Genomic DNA, 21,775 nt, shown 5'->3' on the forward strand with positions numbered 1-21,775 from the left:
CTCTTACCAGGCAGCTTCAACCCTGCCTATGGAGCAGATAATTGACACAACCCCATCAACTCCACCTTCCAGGATGGAGGGAGGAGGAGTAGTGGAAGGGGCAGTGATGCCACCAGCACCTCCCCCTCCCCCCCCCCCCTCCCAAGAATCACATCCTCCTATGAGTAGATTGCAAAAGGCAGTACTTAAAGCCAAAGAGGAAGGGAAGGATATAGCTGAGTTGAAACTACAAATATATCCCGTTTTCAACAGTTTAACTCTTCAGGTCAAGAAAATTGAAGATATACTCCTTTTGATATAGAAATCCTCAAAGGCCTGAAAAAGGCTTGCACTGTTTATGGAGCTATATCAGCTTATGTTAAGATGTTATTACAGAATTTGGCTTATGAAATCTTAACCCCTAGTGACTGGAAATCTATAGCAAGAGTATGCTTAGAACCTGGGCAAAGTTTGTTGTGGCTTTCTGAATAAAGTGAGCTCTGTAGGATACAAGCCCAACAAAATAGACAAAGTGGAGTTAATACCCCAATCACCTATGACCAACAACAGGTGTAGATTCTTATGCAGATGTTTCAGTACAGATTAATTACTCCATAGCAGCAGATGAGCAAAATGCTGTCAAAGCATGGGCTCCCCAATAAAAACAACAAGAGTGAGGGCTTCACAAAAATTGCACAAGGACCAAATGAACCCTTTGCTGATTTTGTGGGACATTTGTAGACAGCTATTATATGAACTAATGGTGAAAATGCAGTAAGAGATATTTTGATAAGGCAACTTGCTAAAAAAAATGCTAATGAGATTTGTAGAAGAATTACACTAGAACTACACAAGGATGTTTCTTTAGATGAGATCATAAGATGTTGTGCCACAGTGGGCACAAATGCCTTTTATAGCCAGACTATGATGCAGACTTCCCAAGATCCAAACATGGGAAGACAGGGTCCCTTTTGGCAAGGGACTTTCAGAGATACTTGTCAATGCTTTTAATGTGATAAAATAGGGCATCTGAAAGCTCAATGTTGGCATAGAGACAGAATGAGAAAACAGAGTTAGAGAACAAGACCCAGTACCCCATGTCCTAAATGCAACAGAGGCTTTCATTGGGCCTCGGAATGTAGACTGATTCAGGGAAACAGGATGAGGGGCTCAGCTCTAGGCTTTTGCTTATCCTGAGTCTAGCTGATTTTAAAGTAACCAGGATGATGATTCTAAAGTATTCAGGGTGCTAATGCAGTCTTCACAAAAAATCTATCCCTTCTCTCTCAGAAGATGATAGCATATTTATCTTCAGTCATCTGGATTCCAAGTTACAGGGATTTTTCATCATACATAGTTCTAACAGTTTTCAAGAATTTTGTCTTTGCAATGTTATTTCACATATTGTTCTGATATGCAAATTTAATTCAACATCAGTTTGTAAAATTCTTCAAAATTGTCTGTAGTTATGACATTGATATTATAATACAAATTGTTTTTTCTTAAAAATTAAAGATAGAAAAATAGGAAAAATGAGAATATGGAATATTCTAGAGATGTGTAAATTTTTAAAACAGTAACATTTAATTTAATACATTTGATGCATTGTTCATACTTATATATATGTTACATATGGAACTATTAAATTGTGTATTTAAAAAATTATATTACATGGTAGCAGTAGATAAAATATTGGGCTTAGAATCAGAAAGACTGAGTTTAAATGCCTCCTCAGACACTTAATAGCTGTGTAATTGTAGGCAAATCAATTAATCACTCTGTATCTTAGTTTATTTATATGTAACACCACCAAAATAATAGTACTGATTTATATAATCAATATATGCACAAACATGTGAATAGGTAATCAATATAAACATATATGTGAATATGCAATGTTTTCCAATTAATTATTTCATAGGTTATATAAATATATATACATATATATGTGTTATACATATGTGTACAAATGGATATATAAGAAGTATGCATATATGTGTCTGCATATATATATTCATATATATATATATATATAAAATCATCTATTTTTATGTCTTATTATACTGTCTCTCTGTACTATCTTAAAGCACAGTACATCTAAACCTAGATAGTTAGAAAGATACATAGCTATCATATGATGTGTATTGTCACAATAAAATTGCAATATAGAAAATGCACAGAATTCTGGTTATGATCCATTAATTAAGAATAAAAGGGATTCAAGGCTCCATAGTGGTCTGATACAGAGAGTATTTTTATAATCATTCTTGAGTAACATATTTTGATTGATTGATGATTGGTTGAGGGTTGATTAAGACTGGAATGAAGGACTTGGGGGATCGGTAATATTGGGCTGGTAGATATTTGGGATCCATGATGGGGCCTTTTGAACTTGTAGCAATCAGTGATTTTTCTTCCTGATTGGCTATATTATATCGATTACAATCAACATAATGGAATTATTGAATTAGCTGAGGTGTTTGTGGTAAGTATGGTTGAGAGTGTTCACTTTGAGTGTCACAAAATGATGAACTGACCATGTCAGTTATCTCTACAGGAGCTCAGCTCAGCTCCACCATTCAGCTCTGCAGAAATAAGGAGCTTAATCTCTTATTAAAAGAACTATCTGAATCAGGCCTTATAAGCTAAGTAAATCAACAGAATAATCAATAACAACTAAATAATAACTTAATTAAACATTACTTTCAACATGGAGTTTCAATGAAGAATAGAGTTTAAATTAAGGCCTGAATATGAAAATTGTATTTTTAAATGGGAAGCAATTGAATGCTTAAATATAGTATAATTCTGTCTTCCTTAGGGTTTTTAAAATTTTAATTATGAGTTTTCATAGCTGATCTTATGATGATTGCCAAAATCTTTTTGTAACAATGAATTTATCACTTTGAAGGCCTCATTCCTCTATTATTACTCTTTTATAGTTACTGGTGGTCAACCAAAAAATATGTTTTCATTGCAACTGAACCTGTTAAAGCCAAAAGGCACATTAAGAATTAATCTTACAGAAAGATACTCTAGCCATTGCAGAGTACACAAAATACCAAAGTCAAAGAAACCAAATAAAAGAGCAAAAAAAAAAGAATTTTAAAAATGAAAGAAATGTAGATAAATAAACAAATAAATAAATTATCACACAAATAAAAAAAGAAAAAAAAGAAAGGAAGAAAGGAAGAAAAAAAAAAGAAGGAAGGAAAAAGGAAGGAAGGAAGGAAGAAAGAAAGGAAGGAAAGGGAAGGAAGGAAAGAAAGGGAAGGAAGGAAGCATGGACACAGGAAGGAAAGAAGGAAAGAAGGAATAAATATGACTCCTTGTATTCTTAGACAACAGACTTCTCAAACTTGAAAAAGAATCATTATTATATTATATAGTCTCAGTCCCTTGGACATTAACTCTCATGATCATTCAAATAATAGAGTAATTTTAGCATTAATATTCTTTCTATTTTATGTCTTTCACAAGTTTCGACTATTTTTCCCACTTCCCTTTGCAAGGGTCAACTCTTTCCTATTACTTGGATATTTCCCTAAGGAACATGCTGTTTCAAGAAGGACTCAACATTCATACACATACATATACACACACACCACACATACACATGTGTATGTGCAAATAGATATACAATAAGTACATACATGTGCCCAACGCACATTTGAATGTGTGCATGTATATACATGAATGCATAATATATGTATGTATCTATAAATACATGATTACTAGCCTTTTATCTTCAAGCCCATTTCACTCTTTCCTGTGTTACCATAGATCTATCACCAAAATCTTTTGCTCAGTTATTAGTACTATGCATTTGTCAACATGAAAAAATAAAAATTGGATTCTGATGATCTGAGTCTTTTTGACAAATGATTTCAAATCATGTTGTTCCATCTTTAAATAGAAATTTTGACTTGAGAAGAGTTCTCTAGTTCATTTCTTTAAGCTCATCAAATTTTATAATTTACTGTGCCATTAACCAGAGAGGCCTTTGTACAACAAAGAAAATACTTAAGAATTTAAAGTTTACAAACCACGAACATGAGTTATCTTTCCAGAAAGGATAATTTTTATGGAGAAGATATATTGATATTTCAGAAGATAGTTATCAAGTTATCTTAGAAAAAAACCTCATGAAGTACTTGTAGGGTTTATTTGCTACAAACTGTACTTGGTGACTAGAAATAGATTCTGATAGGTTGGAACTCTTAAGAGGGATGCACAATATAGCCCTTCAGACACATCAACATTTTTTCCTCAAGAAATTTTGGTCAAGAATCAACATTAATTTTCAGTGAGAGAACATATTGTCGAAGGCTACATCTCAAAAATGACTCAAAATGCTTTTAGTTCCTTATCAAAAAAAAAAAAATTCTACTACTTTGTACTAGCTTCTTAGTAAATGACAGATTAGTGGAATAATTATTTTTGACCAGGTTTCTGCTCTGTCTTCAGATGAGTTTAAGGAATTTATGGAAAGGAACATCATTGGAAGTATAACCATCTCATTTTATTACAATTCTTAATCTCTTCTTCAGCTAATCAATCCCACACAACTGATCATATAATAGTCCTACAGGACAAGTCTTAGCATGATGTCCCTCCTGTGTTCAAATACTTTGAGTGGTTCTCTATTGTAGAGAGAAAGAAAAGGAAATAGAACAAAAAAGGAAAACAAAAACAAAAACAAAATTCCTCAGCTTGGCATTTAAGGCCTTTCTTGATCAGCTTCCTATGCCTCACATCTAAAATACATGCTACTCTTATTTCTGCCTTGAGCAAGCCCTAGATTTTTGCAAGGCTCAGCTGAACACTCTTTGTCCCCCCAAACAAAGCAAAATAAAACAAAAACAAAACCACAGTATTTTCCTGCTTCTTTTGAGAGTTCACATTGTTTTTCCCCTCTCAAATAAGCACATTTGTACTTTCTGCTTTTGTTCTTCAGTAAAACATGAGTTCTTGTCAGGGTAGGCTCTGTTTTGTTTTGTTTTTTTTGTATTTCCAGTGACTGTCACAGTACTTTGTTCATTTAAAAAAAAAAAAAAACTAATAAGTGTATGTTGGATTTGAATAAGACTTATAGAATTTCATATAAAATAGTAAAGCACAGAAGCTTTGTATAGATTGCTAAACATGAACTGAAATGAATGGTTGGAGGAAATTGTTCAACATTACTAGATTTTTCATTTCTCAAGTGTAACTCTTCAACAATATCAGTTACTTAGTCCTGCCACATTACTAATGTGAATAAAATTAACAAATTGAATGAAAAGATTTTAAGTGGAATAAGGAATGAACTGATTTTCTTTTCCAAAGCTTAGCCATGTGCAAAGGACAATTTTTTTTTAAATTATAGACCTATTTGCACATTTATTCTGATTCCCAAATTCACATTTAATGTAACACTTCCTAAATCATACCCTAAGATGCTATTTCTCCAAAAAATAGGATTAAACAACATCAGAAGACATTTGAACTGGAGTATAATATTACCTTGCAGCTAGGCTATACCAAAGTTATAAGGAAGGTTCCCTGAGCAAATGCTTTCTTGGAATTTCCTCAGCTCATTCCAGGAGACCAATATCTTTTTAAACATAGAAAAAATGATTTAAATGGATTATATAACTTGGGAAGGCACGGATATTGAAGTTATAAAATTTCAGATTTCTGAGGTTTAACAGTCATCTGATTCTACCAATACCTGAACAAGAATACCATAGAGCACATTCCTGAGAAGCAGATCCTCAACTTTTGTTTGAAGCTGTTCTTCAACAATGTATCCAAGATTTTTCAAGTTATCATGTGTATGGTTTACTGGGATAATTTGAAGAAACCCTTTTTCTTTTGCATATGGCTTTGTTGACTATTATCTCCAATGTAAGTTTTTTAAAAGTGGGGCCTAATTTTTGCCTCCTTTTGTATCTCTGTTGTTTAGAATAGTTCCTGGCACATAGTAGATACTTATGAAATGTTAATTGACTGATTGAAAAAAATCAATAACTTATTTTATTACAAAATAATTTAGAATGCTATATAACATTGGCCCTGTTTCCTTTCTTAAACAATAAAAATTATCATACTAGGAAGTCAACTTTTCCTTTAGCCAGATGCTTTAACAAATATTGAACCATGCTCATGGTCCAATGAATTGGTCTGCAAATCCTACAGGGGAATTGTTGGATAACCACAGACAAATGGCAAGTTCTCATTGCTTCCTTGTTGGAGAAGAATCTAATAAACCATGAAGACTTTGTACCTCTTCCCCAGTAAGCAATCCCAATCCTTATCTAAAATGTATGATTTTTTTTGGGGGGAGGGAATTTTTCTGGGAAAAATTAAAATTAATATTATAAAAGTCATGTTTATTTTTTTGCTTGACATAGATCCCATGAAATCAGAGAAAAAAAGAAATCTCTGTGTGTGTTCACAACAGTAAATTTGTCTTACTAACGCAAACAGACAAATGAAACAAAAATTAGATTCAAAGGGGTTAGCATCAAATAAGTAGTTGATTGACAATTTGTGTTTTTGGTCCCTTTTCTTTTTTAATACTATCACCACATTATTGTAGACCTTTATCACCTCATGCCGGTTTTATTGCAGTAACCTGTTGACTGTTCTGCCTACCACAGTTTTCTTCCCTCTCCAGTCCATCCTCTATTCAGATCAACCACTCAGTGATTATCCTAAACTGCAGACACTAGCATACCCCTCTCCAACACAATAAACTCCACTGACACCTAATAGTTCCAATATTAAATATGAAAACCATTCCATTGCCATTCAAAACCTTTGCAAACATACCCTCAATATTTCCAGTCTTCTTAAACTTTTCTTCTTCTAAGGTTTTCTTTGATCCAGTGTCACTTGCCTCATCAGTGTTCTGAGAGAAATACACTTCCTCTATTGACTTTTCCACTTATTGTCCCCCATGTCTGAATTTTTCTCCCTGTAAGAAAGTGGGAATTATAAGATGGACCACTCTGTTTAAGTGACATCAAGAAGCCAAACGTATCTGGTTCACAAAATATGTGGAAGGGAATAAAGTATAAGAATTGTGAAATTATCTAAAGATGTTTAAAATAGATTTATTTTATTAAATATTTCCCAATTGTATACAAAAAATAATACCATTCCTTTAAATTTTGAACTCCAAATTCTCTCCTTTCTTTTGTTTGTCCATTCTTTGAGATGCAAGCAATATAATATCTACTATGGTTGTGAAATCATGAAGAACATTTCTATCTTAGTTATATTTCAAAACAAAATACACACATAGTACAAGGGGAAAATATGTTTCAATCTGCTTAAAGATTCCACCAGCTCTATCATGAGACAGACAATTTTTATTTTTATGGATCCTATGGAATTATCTTGGAACATTATCTTGATCAAAGTGATAGAGAACTTCACACTTGAATATCCTTACAATATTGCTATTACTGTGTAAAATGTTCTCCTGGTTCTGCTCACTTCACTTTACATTAGTTCATATAAGCTATCCCCTATTTGTTTTTTGTTTTTTTTTTCTAAAATGATTATTATTATTAAAGGTCAAGCAGATGGGATGGGTATGAGACCATGAAACAGGGTAGTTGCTCTGTGAATAGAGAAGGGGGATATCTACAAAAAGATTTTGTAATGGTAGAAATAAGACTTGACAACAGATTGAATATGTAAGGATATGTGGGTAAAACTTTGAGCATGATACTGGATTAGAGAAAAATAGGGAAAAGAAAACCACAAGAAAATAGTGTAATGGTAACCTAGAGAAGAATAAATAACTAGAAGACAATCAATTGTCAAAGATTAAGGAGAATTGAGAAAAGATGATTGGATATGACATTTAATAAAAGGAGTTTCAGTTTGATTATGAAATCAAAAGCCACAGTTCAGAGAGGTTAGAAGTTAGTGAAAGGGAGAAAAAAAGTTTTAGGGCAGACAGCATTGTCAAGAAGATTTTTAGAATGGTTGCTGGGGTGGTTAATAAAGTGTATTTCTTTGGATCAAAGGAAGGAATCTATGCATATGAAGGCATATGTAGGAGGGGAGAGAGTTTTAAATATCATTAAATATTGTGATGTTTAATAGCATCAATAATACTTTTAAGAAATAAAAAATAATCATAAATTGATTGACTTGAAAAGAGAAAAATAAGTATTATACTTTGGAAAGTGTTCTGCAAATTCAGAGGTGTTTCATCATTTTTCAGTCATATCTGATATTTTGTGTCCCATTTTTGGATTTTCTTGGTCAAGATACCAGAGTGATTTTCAATTTTATTCTTCAGCTCATTTTATAGATGAGGAAACTGAGGTAAACAGGGTAAAGTGAGTTCTTCAAACCCCCACCCCCCACCCACCAGCCTGTACATGTGTAAGATTAGATTTGAACTCAGGTTTTCCTGACAATAGGCTTGGCATCCCATGGACCTCTGTTTCATATTCAAAATGAAAGAACTGGCCTGGAGATCCCTTCTTCTAGTTTAATGATCCTCTGATACTGATGACTGTGCAATTGAAGATACAGGGTCAGTTAGTTTCCAAGCTCTATGTCCTTACTTTTCTGTATTTATTTATATCTGGCAAGATAGTATAAAATTTTAGAAATGTCAGCCTAAAAGTGTCTCTTCTAATCAGTTGCACTCCATCCCATGTTCTTCCTTTCCCTATCAGACTTGAATCTGAAATTGGTCTGAAGGACAAGACTACAGACTTCCTGAGTGATGTGATGGGTAATCTTTCCACTCTCAGAATGGCTGCATTACATTTCCTTAGCATAACTGCAGCTAAGAGAGGATAGCAAGTAGATCCCAATCTAAAGTCAGTTTTATTTTACATTTGGAAAGGAATGGGTTATTTTGTTCCCAGCAGTAATATTTGACATGGATAAAAATAATTCAAGGCTTTGATGTCTATATCCACTGTTTGCTTTTGCATTGAGTCTTTATACTGAATCCTTGCCTTTTTCCAATCTCTTATTTACTCAGATGCCATTCTCTGTTAAAATCTTCTCTTCTGGAACACATTATATCATACTTTTTATCTATCAGAAATGTCCTAAATATTATATATCTTAGCCTAAATAGCACCTCAAAGAGCATCTCACCACAAAAAAGGGCTAAAAATCAGCAGTTCACATTGATTCCCTCTGTGTCTTCTGAGAAAGGGATTCATGCAGAATGGGATTACTGTTCAAGTCATGTCTATTATGTTTAAATTTTTAGAAAAAAGAGAAAGAAGAGTAGGCTCACTCTGAGACTGGGGAACTGCCCTATTTTGCTTTAGCTTGATCACACTTATTGCACTGCTTTTCATATTTACATATCAAAGTATTTATAATCAGACAGAGAAGGTATTGCTTCATGATCTTATGGGAAAACTAGTTCTGTGAAGTAAAAGTTACAGGCTATTAGTCAGATTCCACAGGGCAAAGCCAAGGAGAGCAGTTGTCCGACTTGCCTCAAGCTTCCAGTTACTGAGTTAGCTTCTGAAGCCATCAATTATCCTACTGCCAGGAGAAAGATAAGGAATTCTAACTCAATACATTCCTCTCCTGGATCCTGTGGATAGGGAAAAGAATTTTTTTTTTCATGAGACCAAAATATGCCTAAGACATAGAATGGAAGGAGTAAAAATAACTTCAACAAGGTCAGGAAATATTATTTCACTCTGGAAAGTAGATATCAGCTATATTCTAGAAGTTTTTAGTGTTTTTTCTTAGATGTCCTTATTGTCTAGGATCTTGTTGTTTATCTACTTGAAAATTTGTTTTTGTAATGTTTATACTGTCATACAGTATAAGACAGGACAAGTACCATAGAGGAATTGTTTGATCATATGAAGTGTACCCAACTAACAAATTGCTAGAACTGATCACAATGAAGAAGGACATCTTTACTCATGAACTACAATAGAACTCTCTTGTCTGTGTCAATTCTACCACCAAATGCCTTCATGATTGCTGCTGGCCAAAATAACTTCTTCCAATATTTGTTCAATTAGTTTCAAGTTGATAAATCTTTCCTACAACATTTATACAATCATACTTATACATAGTTGATTGATCCAATAGTTGTTTGATTGTTTCAGTCATATTCAATTCTTTATTAATTTCTTTGGGGTTTTCTTGGCAAAAATAATGAAGCTCATTTTCCAGATTAGGAAACTGAAGCAAACCAGATTATGTTAATTTGTCCAGGGTCACACAGCTAGTCAGTATCTGAGATCAGTTTTGAATTCAGGAAGAAAAGTTTTCCTGACTCCAGACCTGGTCTTTTATCTACTGTACCACTTAATTACCCTTTGATCCAATAAGCATTTATTAAATAATACTGTATACATTGCATGCACCTCAATTAACTCTGAGGATTTGCCCTCCAAAAGCTTAGACTTTATTCAGCATAAAAAGTGCTGACTCCTATACCAAGATTCTCTACTTAGGATTTCTTGAATAAACCTCACTATTAGCAAGTTCTTTTGAACCTAACAATTTTGCCCTAAATTATTAAGTTTTAATTCCTCCCATTCTTAAAGAAGGCCTAGGAGTGCTCAACTTGGACCAGGTACCTTTCTAAGATGGCACCATGGTTCACATCTCTTCTGTAGAATATTTTCTCTTTCCTCAAAACACTGGTATTCTAGTTGCTTTCTTTGTTATCCATCACAATTTCTAGCACACACTGATCAATGATTTCAGCTCTGAGACATTTAGGAATCTAAATTGCTCTAATATCAGAGCAATGAGAAAACATTTCTACAGAAAACATTTTGATGGAATTTGTCACCCTCCTTCTGATAGAGGTGCTGGATACCAGACAAAGAGATGAAACTTTTTGAACATGTCAATCATGTGAATTCATTCTGGCTGACTGATTGTTATAGGTACTTTTCCTTTCTTTTTCTCAAGTAATGATCTCTGCCTTTTATTTTTACACCTTATATTCTAATAGCACCTCTTGCCATTGATCCTTCCCCTTTTAACAAAGAAAAAGTTAAGTGAACAAATGGCAGCAAATACATCTGATAGATTATTTTTGTGTCCTTAAAATAATTTAATATTTTATTCTTCTCCAGTTACATGTAAAACAATTTTTTAACATTTGTTTTTAAAACTTTGAGTCCCATATTCTCTGTCTTTCTCCCTCCCCACCTCTTCTCCACTGAATTTCACAAATGTGAAATTATGCAAAACACTTCCATATGGTTAAAAAAAAAAGTATGTTTCAATCTTTTTTTCAGACACAATCAGTTCTTTCTCTGGATATGTATAATATTTTTCATCATAAGTCCTTCAAAGTAGTTTTGGATCACTGTATTGTTGAAAATAGCAACATTCACAACTGATCATTCCACAACACTGCTATTATTACTTTGTACATACATATTTCACTTTGCATGAGATCATGGAGGACTTTCCAGACTTTTCCTCTCAGTTAATCATCAAGGAAGAAGAGTGATTAACAATAGTGATACAGCAAAAAAGAGGGTCATAATATATTTTAATGCATAGAAAAAAAAATAAGGAAAAACAATTAAGGCAACTTTGAGAATAACATGTAGCATTAATTATATGTTTTCTTTATAATCTTTTATAATAATGTATGTCAGTATATGTATGAAACCAAATTTTTGAGCTCTATATGGAAATGTTCTTTATCCCATTTAGTTTCAGAAAAAAAATTAAATGAGTGTTTTCAAGAATTTATACTTTTGTAACAAAACAAGATATATTTTGTCTGTGATAAAAATGAGAACTATATAACTGAAAATAAATTCTTTCATCCCACTATATGGGAAAAAATCCCTAGTTATAGATTTCAGTATATACAGAACATGAGGATATGAAGGAAAATAAGAATGGATTTAGAATATGGAAGATAGATTTTTTTGCTCTTTCTCCATCATTCTTTAGAATTTGTGTGAACTTGGGGAAGTCATTTCACTTTTAAGTCTTAAGCCTGATTAGATAATAATAATTAATTAAAATTTAGTAATAACAACCCCAATTTCTGATATTTAAAATACACTCTAGTTTTAGCAAGTTGCTTTATATTATGCTCTCTCATTTGATCCTCACAACAGCACAATGGTGCATGCACCATAGGCATTATTATCCCAATTTTGCAAAGGAAAAAAGTGAGGCAGAGAATAATTTGATGATTTTGTAATCTTTTTTTCCAATTTCAACAATTTATATTTCTTTTTTTATTATAGCTTTTTATTTATAAGATATATGCATAGGTAATTTTTCAGCATTGACAGTTGCAAATCCTTTTGTTCCAACTTTTTCCCTCCTTCCCCCCATCCCTTCTCCCAGATGGCAGGTTGACCAAAACATGTTAAATATGTTAAAGTATAAGCAGTATATGTGTACATGTCTAAACAGTTATTTTGCTGTACAAAAAGAGTCAGACTTTGAAATAGTGTACAATTAGCCTGTGAAGGAAATCAAAAAAGCAGGCAGACAAAATTAGAGGGATTGGGAATTCTATGTAGTGGTTCATATTCATCTCCCAGAGTTCTTTCCTTGGGTCGTAGTAGTTCAGTTTATTATTGCTCTATTAGAATTGGTTTGGTTCATCTCATTGTTGAAGAGGGCCACATCTATCAGGATTGATCATCATATAGTATTGTTGTTGAAGTATATAATGATCTTCTGGTCCTGCTCATTTCACTCAGCATCAGTTCATGTAAGTCTCTCCAGCCTTTCTGAAATCACCCTGCTAGTCATTTCTTATAGAGCAATAATATTCTATAATATTCATACACCACATTTTATTCAGCCATTCTCCAATTGATGGGCATCCACTCAATTTCCAGTTTCTGGCCACTACAAAGAGGGCTGCCACAAATATTCTTGTACATATAGGTCCTTTTCCCTTATTTAAAATCTCATTGGGATATAAGCTCAGCAGTAGCACTACTGGGTTAAAGGGTATGGACAATTTGATAGCTTTTTGAGCATAGTTCCAAATTGCTCTCCAGAATGGCTGGATGTATTCACAATTCCACCAACAAAGTATCAGTGCCCCAGTTTTCCCACATCCCCTCCAGTATTCCGCATTATCTTTCCCTGTAATTCTAGCCAATCTGAGAGGTGTGTGGTGATATCTCAGAGTTGTCTTAATTTACATTTCTCTGATTAATAATGACTTGGAGCATCTTTTCATATGGCTAGAAATAGTTTCGACTTCTTCAGCTGAGAATTGTCTGTTCATATCCTTTGATCATTTATTAATTGGAGAATGGCTTGATTTCTTATAAATTAGAGTCAATTTTCTATATATTTTGGAAATGAGGGCTTTATCAGAACCTTTGACTGGAAAAATGTTTTCCCAGTTTATTGCTTCTCTTCTAATCTTGTCTGCATTAGTTTTGTTTGTACAAACACTTTTCAATTTGATATAATCAAATTTTTCTATTTTGTGATCAATAATGATCTCTAGTTCTTCTTCGGTCATAAATTCCTTCCTCTTGCACAGGTCTGAGAAGTAAACTATACTATGCTCTTCCAATTTATTTATAATCTCATTCTTTTGCCTAAGTTGTGAACCCATTTTGACCTTATCTTGGTATATGGTATTAAGTGTGGGTCAATGCCTAGTTTCTGCCATACTAATTTCCAAATTTCCCAGCAATTTTTGTCAAACAGTGAGTTCTTATGCCAAAAGTTGGGGTCTTTGGGTTTGTCAAATACTAAATTATTAAAGTTATTGGCTGTTTTGTCCTTTGAACCTAACCTATTCCACTGATCAACTGGTCTATTTTTTAGCCAATAACCAATGGTTTTGTTAACCACAGCTTTATAAATAATTTTAGATCTGGTATAGCTAGTCCACCTTCATTTGATTTTTTTTTTTCATTAATGTCCTTGAAATTCTTGACCTTTTGTTTTTCCATATGAACTTTGTTGCTATTTTTTCTAGGTCATTAAAATAGCTTTTTGGGAGTCTGATTGGTATAGTGCTAAACAAATAGATTAATTTAGGTAGTATTGTCATCTTTATTATATTTCCTCGCCCAATCCAAGACCATTTAATATTTTTTTCAATAGGTTAGATCTGACTTTATTTGTGTGGAAAGAGTTTTGTAGTTTTGCTCATATAGTTTCTTATTTTCCCTTGCCAGATAGATTCCTAAATATTTTATACTGTGAACAGTTACCTTGAATAGAATTTCTCTTTGTAACTCTAGCAAGAATACTGATGATTTATGTAGGTTTATTTTGTATCCTGCAACTTTGCTAATGGTATGGATTTTTCTAGTAATTTTTAGTAGAATCTCTGGGGTTCTCTAAGTATACCATCATATCATCAACAAAGAGTGAATATTTGGTTTCCTCATTACTTACTCTAATTCCTTTAATTTCTTTCTCAGCTCTTATCAACAATTTATATTTCTAACATCATGCTTGTAGTGTGTTGTGCATTTATTTCATTTGATCCTCACTATAACCCTGAGAGAATTGTGCTACTATTATCTAAATTTTACAGATTGAGAAATGGAGGCAGATGAGGTTAAGTGACTAAAATAGTCAAAACTTGAACTGTGGTCTTCCTCATTTAAGGCTCAGTATTTCTCTACTGTGCCAGGTGGCTATTCTTCCTTATGACTAACCAAAAACAGGTTTTCAAATACTAAATTTGTAAATTAAAGTTCTGATGATGTTGAAAACAATTTTTCAATTACATAATCCTACCAAAACTCAACTTTGAAAGGCTACAAAACAGCATTTTCAAAGAATTGCATAACTTGAACATGGCCAGAAATACTTTGTTCAATATTTCCACAAAATTACACATATCTGCTGAGACCAAGAATAGGGAATATAAATCCAAAGGGAGTGTTTTGGAAGATGTAATAAATAAAAAATAATTCTGAAAATCATTTCCAGTTGAACTTATATGGAATTTCACTTTTTCTTCTTCCAAATCTATTTTTTCTTTCCTTTTTTCCTTCCCTCAAATCTTTTTTTTTTTTTATTCTCACTTCCCTCCCCCAACAAATCGCTGGTATTGTGGGATAAGCATTAGAAAAATAGTGATAGCAGAAAGTTTTATTGTAGTCCTGGCTTTGCTATGTCAACTTGGTCCTCATTTTTCCTCCTTTGTAAAGTATTAATTCAAATGTAGATTATACATTTATTGAGGTAAACTAGGGAACTGGCCAAAAAAGACATGGACATTTTTTTCTGCCTAATATCAACTTTAACAAAGTCTTGGTCAACCTATACATTCCTAATGAAGGACTCAACTGTCCCCTTTAGAGAATAAATATGTGTACTGTGAATGTTTCTTGCCCATTTATTTCTGGTTAAGGAAAAAGTAAAAGTTTATTGAGATTGCCTATGATCACCAAACTGCTGAGAAGAACCAAGTTTATCATAGTTGATCATTACACAATCTTGCTGTTGCTGTATACAATGTTTTCCTGGTTCTATGTATATCATTTAGCATGAGTTCATGTAAATCTTTTAGGCCTTTCTAAAATCAGCTTGCTTATCATTTTAGTTGGCTACTGAGGTATTCCTGAGCATACATGCAAAAAGGACAAACAGATGAAATCTCTCTGTGGACTTTTTAAATGATTTTGCAAGATCTTTTTTTTTTCTTTTTTTTCTTTTCATTTTTCATTTTTTTATTTTACCCAGATACATGTAAAACTTTTTTTTTTGGGTTATACATGTACATTCATTTCTACATATTTACATATGAATGATGTTGACAGAAAAAAAATCAGAACAAAAGGAAAAAACCATGAGAAAAATAAAACAAATCAGAAGATTTTAAAAAGTGAACATAGCATATGTTGATTTACATTCAGTCTCCATAGTTCTCTTTCTGGTTACAGACGGTGTTTTCCATCCAAAGTTTATTGAGATTGTCTTAGATCACTGAACTGCTGAGAAGAACCAAGTCTATCATAGTTGACTATTGCACAATGTTGCTGTTGCTGTGTACAATATTTTTCTGGTTCTGCTTCTTTTACTCAGTGTGAGTTCATGTAAATCTTTTCAGGTTTTTCTAAAAATCACTTTATTCATCATTTTTCTAGACCAATAATATTTCATTACTTTCATATATTGTAGCTTATTCAGCCATTCCCCAGTTGATGGACATCAAAGGATATTCAGAGTTTTATAACCCTTTGGGCATGAAAGATTTTTTTTTTAAATCTTGTCATTCTTCCTAAATTATATGATATATTCTTGCCTCTAAAGAAAAACCAAAATTCCAAATCCCAGTGTTCTATATGAATTCAGACTATTTTCTAACCCTTTACAGGAAATTTTAAAGAAAATCATGGCTTTTTATTCTTTATATCTTTTTATGAGAGTATTATATAATTGAAGTATCCATATCATTTTCTTTAAAATTCCCATATCTATTATATACTTCAACAACAATACTATATGATGATCAATTCTGATGGACATGGCTCTCTTCAACAATGAAATGAACCAAATCAATTCCAATAGAGCCATAATGAATTGAACCACCTACACCCAGTGAAAGAACTCTGGGAAATCATTATGAACTACTACATAGAATTCCCAATCCCTCTATTTTTATTCATCTGCATTTTTGATTTCCTTCACAGGTTAATTGTACACTATTTCAAAGTCCCATTCTTTTTGTATAGCAAAATAACTGTATGGACATGTATACATATATTGGATTTAACATATACTCTAACATATATAACATGTATTGGTCAACCTGCCATTTGGGGGAGGAGTGGGGAGAAGGAGGGGAAAAATTGTAACAAAAGGTTTTGCAATTGTCAATGCTGAAAATGCATATATCTTGTAAATAAATTCAAATAAAAAGCTATAATAAAAAAATAAAATTCCCATATCTAAAATTTCATGACTCTGCAATAAGGCTTTTTTCTAGAAGAAGTGAATCCACATTTGAACAAATGTTCTATTATTTCCTACTTATATGACACTTTACATTGCTAATTTTCAGTTTGCTCATTTGTAAAATGATTGTAGGGGAGGAGTGAGTAGATGGCCTCTGGCCTTATAAGGAGTTTAAGAGAAAAAGTGCTATCAGAGACTGGTTATAGATTAAGAGAGGCAGTAGGTGATACAGTGGATAGAATGCTGGGGCTGGAGTCAAGAAAACTCATTATCCTATGTATTGGGCTGAGGCTTGAGTTGATACACTGAGGTCCCAAGCACATGAGGCTAAATAGTAATTGGACCATACTCTATTAATATATATGCTTGGAGAAAGAATGGCCCTGCCCACTCTTTGTGCAAGTCCTGATGTGTTGTATAGGAAATGATGATTTTGGTGGATGGAGGCAGGGGAGTGGAAAAGGAAGGGGAAGAAGAGACTGCTTGCATTGCCATTGCGACGGCTTTTCAGCAACAGAACCACCCGATGTTTCTTGGGTCTTCTCCTTCGTTTCAAGGGTCTGCTCTGTCTCTCTGCAATGGACAAGGCGAATACGGCTCATTGGCACCCATCTGATTCCTTCTCCACCTGTAGAGATACAAGCAAACCCTCTCCCCCAAGCAGTTAGCCTATCTGGTTCCTTCCATTCACCACTTTCTGGGTCTCTCCACATCACCTGGTGATTATCTAAAGATAGTGGAGCTGCTCGCACTGGACACTGCCCTTCTGGTGGGTTATAAAACCTTTCTGCCGGAGCCAGTGCATCTTTATCAAAAATTAAGAAGTTAATAGTATAAAGTGCTAGATTTAGTAGTTCTCTAGGGTTACCTGTGGCTCCCCCTTTCTTTTGTTTTTGGAGGAGCATCTTAATGTCTCTGTTTCTCCTCTCTACTATTGCCTGTCCTTGAGGATTAAAGGGTATGCCAGTGGTGTGTAAAATCTTATACTGTGCACAAAAGTGTGCAAAATGTTTGGAGGTGTATGCAGGACCATTGTCTGTTTTTATTGCTTGTGGCACACCCATAATGGCAAATGCTGAAAAGCCATCACAATGGCAATGCAAGCAGTTTCTCCTTCCCCTTCCTTTTCCACTCCCCTGCTTCCACCCACCAAAATCGTCATTTCCTGTACAACACATCAGGACTTGCACAAAGAGTGGGGGGGGGGGCCATTCTTTCTCCAAGCATATATATTAATAGAGTATGGTCCAATTACTATTTAGCCTCATGTGTTTGGGACCTCAGTGCATCAACTCAAGCCTCAGCCCATTACAGTCCTAAATTCAAATCTGGTCTCAGACACCTACTAGCTATGTGACCCTGGGGTAAGACATTCAAACCTGTTTATCTCAGTTTTCTCACATACAATGAGCTTGATAAGGATCATTCTGGACCATTATCTGTGTTTAAGAGATAAATTACATCATCTTTACCTTACCCACTTTGAATGTAAATTGATAGCATAAATAAATGAAGTGAAATGAAATCCTAATGCAATAGAAGCCCAGCATAACATTGCAAGTTGTACTTGCCTGTGCAGTCCTTTGAACCCCTAATGAATGGCATAATATAGACTTAACTAACAAGGAAACTTATTTTGCATCTACATAATGTATTTTATTTAAAAATGAAAATATTAAAACATGTTCAAATATACTCTGATTACTGGTATTTTGCCATTGTCATATAGTCAATCATTGGGTATTGGCACAAAACAACTCATATGACTCTACATATAGAATCAGAACTTATTTAAAATCCAGCTGGGGTGGGGGGAGGAGGAAAGGGGGGCATTACAAATCTGCACAACAGCAGGGCACTGTTGGAATCCTTACTAACTGCTAAGTAGTTAGAGTTGATCTAATCTTACAAAAAGATGTTTTGGGCAGAACCTGAAACAAGGTACTAAGTAGAACTACCCATAATCCCTCTCTCTGGAAGGAGCATAAATAGGCCAATGGGCCAGTCGGAGAGTTCTAGAGAGGAAGACGCTACAAGTCGAGATTTCACTGGAATGACATGAAGACTGGAGCTGGCTGGAGGCTGAAGAAAGCAGAGGCAGAAGCTGAAGGACCAGACCTTTGGATTTGGTGACATTCGGAGAGAGCTCTTGGAACCAAGCAGAGAGATAGGCCTCTAAGCTAACCGGGCTATATTGGGATAATAAAAGATCTGAACTTTTATCACCTGGCTGCTTTTTGAGAAGAAAAAGCTCACCACAGGGCACAGCCCGGGGAAACCTCTAATTTGCACAGTGGGGGGCTCAGCCTGGGGCAATAGAACTTTGGCAGCAAGACTGTGCTTCCTGGGGCAGAAACACTTCTGGTCCCTGCAGGGCTATTCACTGCTCAGGGGCTAATACCCACAGCCCCAAGGCGGGCTTTGGCTTGGGGTAGTGAAATTTTCACTGCTCAGCATCTAGCCCCAGGGCAGTCATTAACCCACACAGCAGGTACACCCAAAGAAGGAACACTGGGAAATGAATGTGAACTATTTGCATTTTTGATTTTCTTCCCGAGTTATTTTTACCTTCTGAATCCAATTTTCCCTGTGCAGCGGGAGAACTGTTCGGTTCTGCAAATATGTATTGTATCTAGGATATACTGCAACATATTTAACATATATAGGACTGCTTGCCATCTTGGGGTGGGGGGGTGGAGGGAGGGAGGGGAAAAAAACGAAACATAAGCGAGTGCAAGGGATCATGTTGTAAAAAAATTATCCTGGCATGGATTCTGTCAATACAAAGTTATTATTAAATAAAATAAAATTTAAAAATTAAAAAAAAAAAAACCCACACAGCAGGGTTCTTTGCAGGGCACTTTCCTATCTGGGTCCTGTAGTCCTGAGTTACTTCAGGGTGGTGAACTATTTCCCAGAGCATTCCCATACCTCACTGCTCTTTGTAGCCGGTTGGCAGGAAAGCTACCTGTCCATACACCTATCACTGCTCTGCAGAGGAAGCTGTTAACCTCCTGAAGGCAGACCCTACAGGCTTTAACAAAATGAGCAAAAAAAAAAAAAAAATCAAGCGGATTGATAGCTTCTATACAGAAAGAGAGTAGCTTTTTAACCCTGAGGAGACTAATGGCAGACAGTCTCCAGACAATTGTTGGTCCCCAACATAAAAGAGTTTCCTAGAAGAGACTATCAAAAACCTTAAAAGAGAACTAGAAGAAAAATGGGGCAAGGAAAGAGAAGCTATGCAAAAGAGCAACAATTTCTTGAAGTGTGAATTGGAAAAGGTAAAAAAAAAATCCCAAGAAGTGCAGGGAAACAGAATTTATGAACTAGAAAAGGTTAAGAATCCCTTCAAAAAAGTAAGATTTGTGAATTGGAGAAAGAAAATAACTCACTAACAAAATAGTGAAATGGAAAATAATTCCATAGAGCAAAACAACTCATTTAAAAACTCAATTGGTGTAAAAAAGTTATCAAACTGTGCATACCCTTTGATCAAGCGGTGTTTCTACTGGGCTTATACCCCAAAGAGATACTAAAGAAAGGAAAGGGACCTGTATGTGCCAAAATGTTTGTGGCAGCCCTGTTTGTAGTGGCTAGAAGCTGGAAAATGAAAGTATGTCCATCAATTGAAGAATGGTTGAGTAAATTGTGGTATATGAATGTTATGGAATATTATTGTTCTGTAAGGAATGACCAGCAGGATGAATACAGAGAGGACTGGCGAGACTTACATGAACTGATGCTGAGTGAGATGAGCAGGACCAGGAGATCATTATATACCTCAACAACGATACTGTTTGAGGATGTATTTTGATGGAAGTGGATCTCTTCGATAAAGAGAGCCTTAATTGATCAAAGATGGACAGAAGCAGCTACACCCAGAGAAAGAACACTGGGAAATGAATATAAACTGCTTGCATTTTTGTTTTTCTTCCCGGGTTATTTATACCTTCTGAATTCAATTCTCCCTTTGCAACAAGAAAACTGTTCGGTTCTGCACACATATATTGTATCCAGGATATACTGTAACCTATTCAACATGTAAAGGACTGCTTGCCATCTGGGGGAAGGGATGGAGGCAGGGAGGGGAAAAATCGGAACAGAAATGAATGCAAGAGATAATGCTGTAAAAAATTACCCTGGCATGCGTTCTATCAATAAAAAGATATTTAAAAAAAAAAAAAACTCAATTGGACATATAGCAAGAGAAATAAAAAAAGCTAATGGAGAAAATAACTCACTAAAAATCAGAACTGAATAAACAGAAATGACTGATTCATTGAGACATCAAGAATCAGTGAAGCAAAACAAAAAAAAAAAAGAAAAGAAAAATGAGAGAGAAAAAAATGTCAAATATTTTCTTGGAAAAAACAACAGACCTGGGAAATAGATCTAGGAGAGATAACCTGAGAATCATTGGACTATCTGAAAATTATGATGAAAAAAAAGAGGCTAGATACTATTTTACAGGAAATAATCAAAGAGAACAGCCCAGAAGTAATAGAACCAGAAGATAAAAAAGGTGTTGAAAGAATTTATTGAACACCTTCTGAAAAAGACCCTAAAATAAAAACTCCAAGGAATATTGTGGCCAAATTCCAGAACTATCAGACCAAAGAAAAAATATTACAAGCAGACAGGAAAAAAATTCAAATACCGAGGTACCACAATAAGGGTTACTCAAGATCTGGCTGTCTCACATTAAAGTATTGAAGGGCCTGGAATCTGATATTCCGAAAGGCAAAAGAACTTGAAATGCAGCCAAGAATAAACTACTCAGTTAAGCTGAGCATTTTTTTCCATGGAAGAAGATGTACATTTAATGAAACAGAAGAATTCCATTTGTTTCTAAGGAAAAAGGCTGAGATAAAGAAAAAAAATTGATCTCCAACTATAGGACCCAAGAGAAGAAAAA

The sequence above is a fragment of the Antechinus flavipes genome, chromosome 2 (genome assembly GCF_016432865.1).
Source record: "Antechinus flavipes isolate AdamAnt ecotype Samford, QLD, Australia chromosome 2, AdamAnt_v2, whole genome shotgun sequence".
NCBI classification, from domain to species: domain Eukaryota; kingdom Metazoa; phylum Chordata; class Mammalia; order Dasyuromorphia; family Dasyuridae; genus Antechinus; species Antechinus flavipes.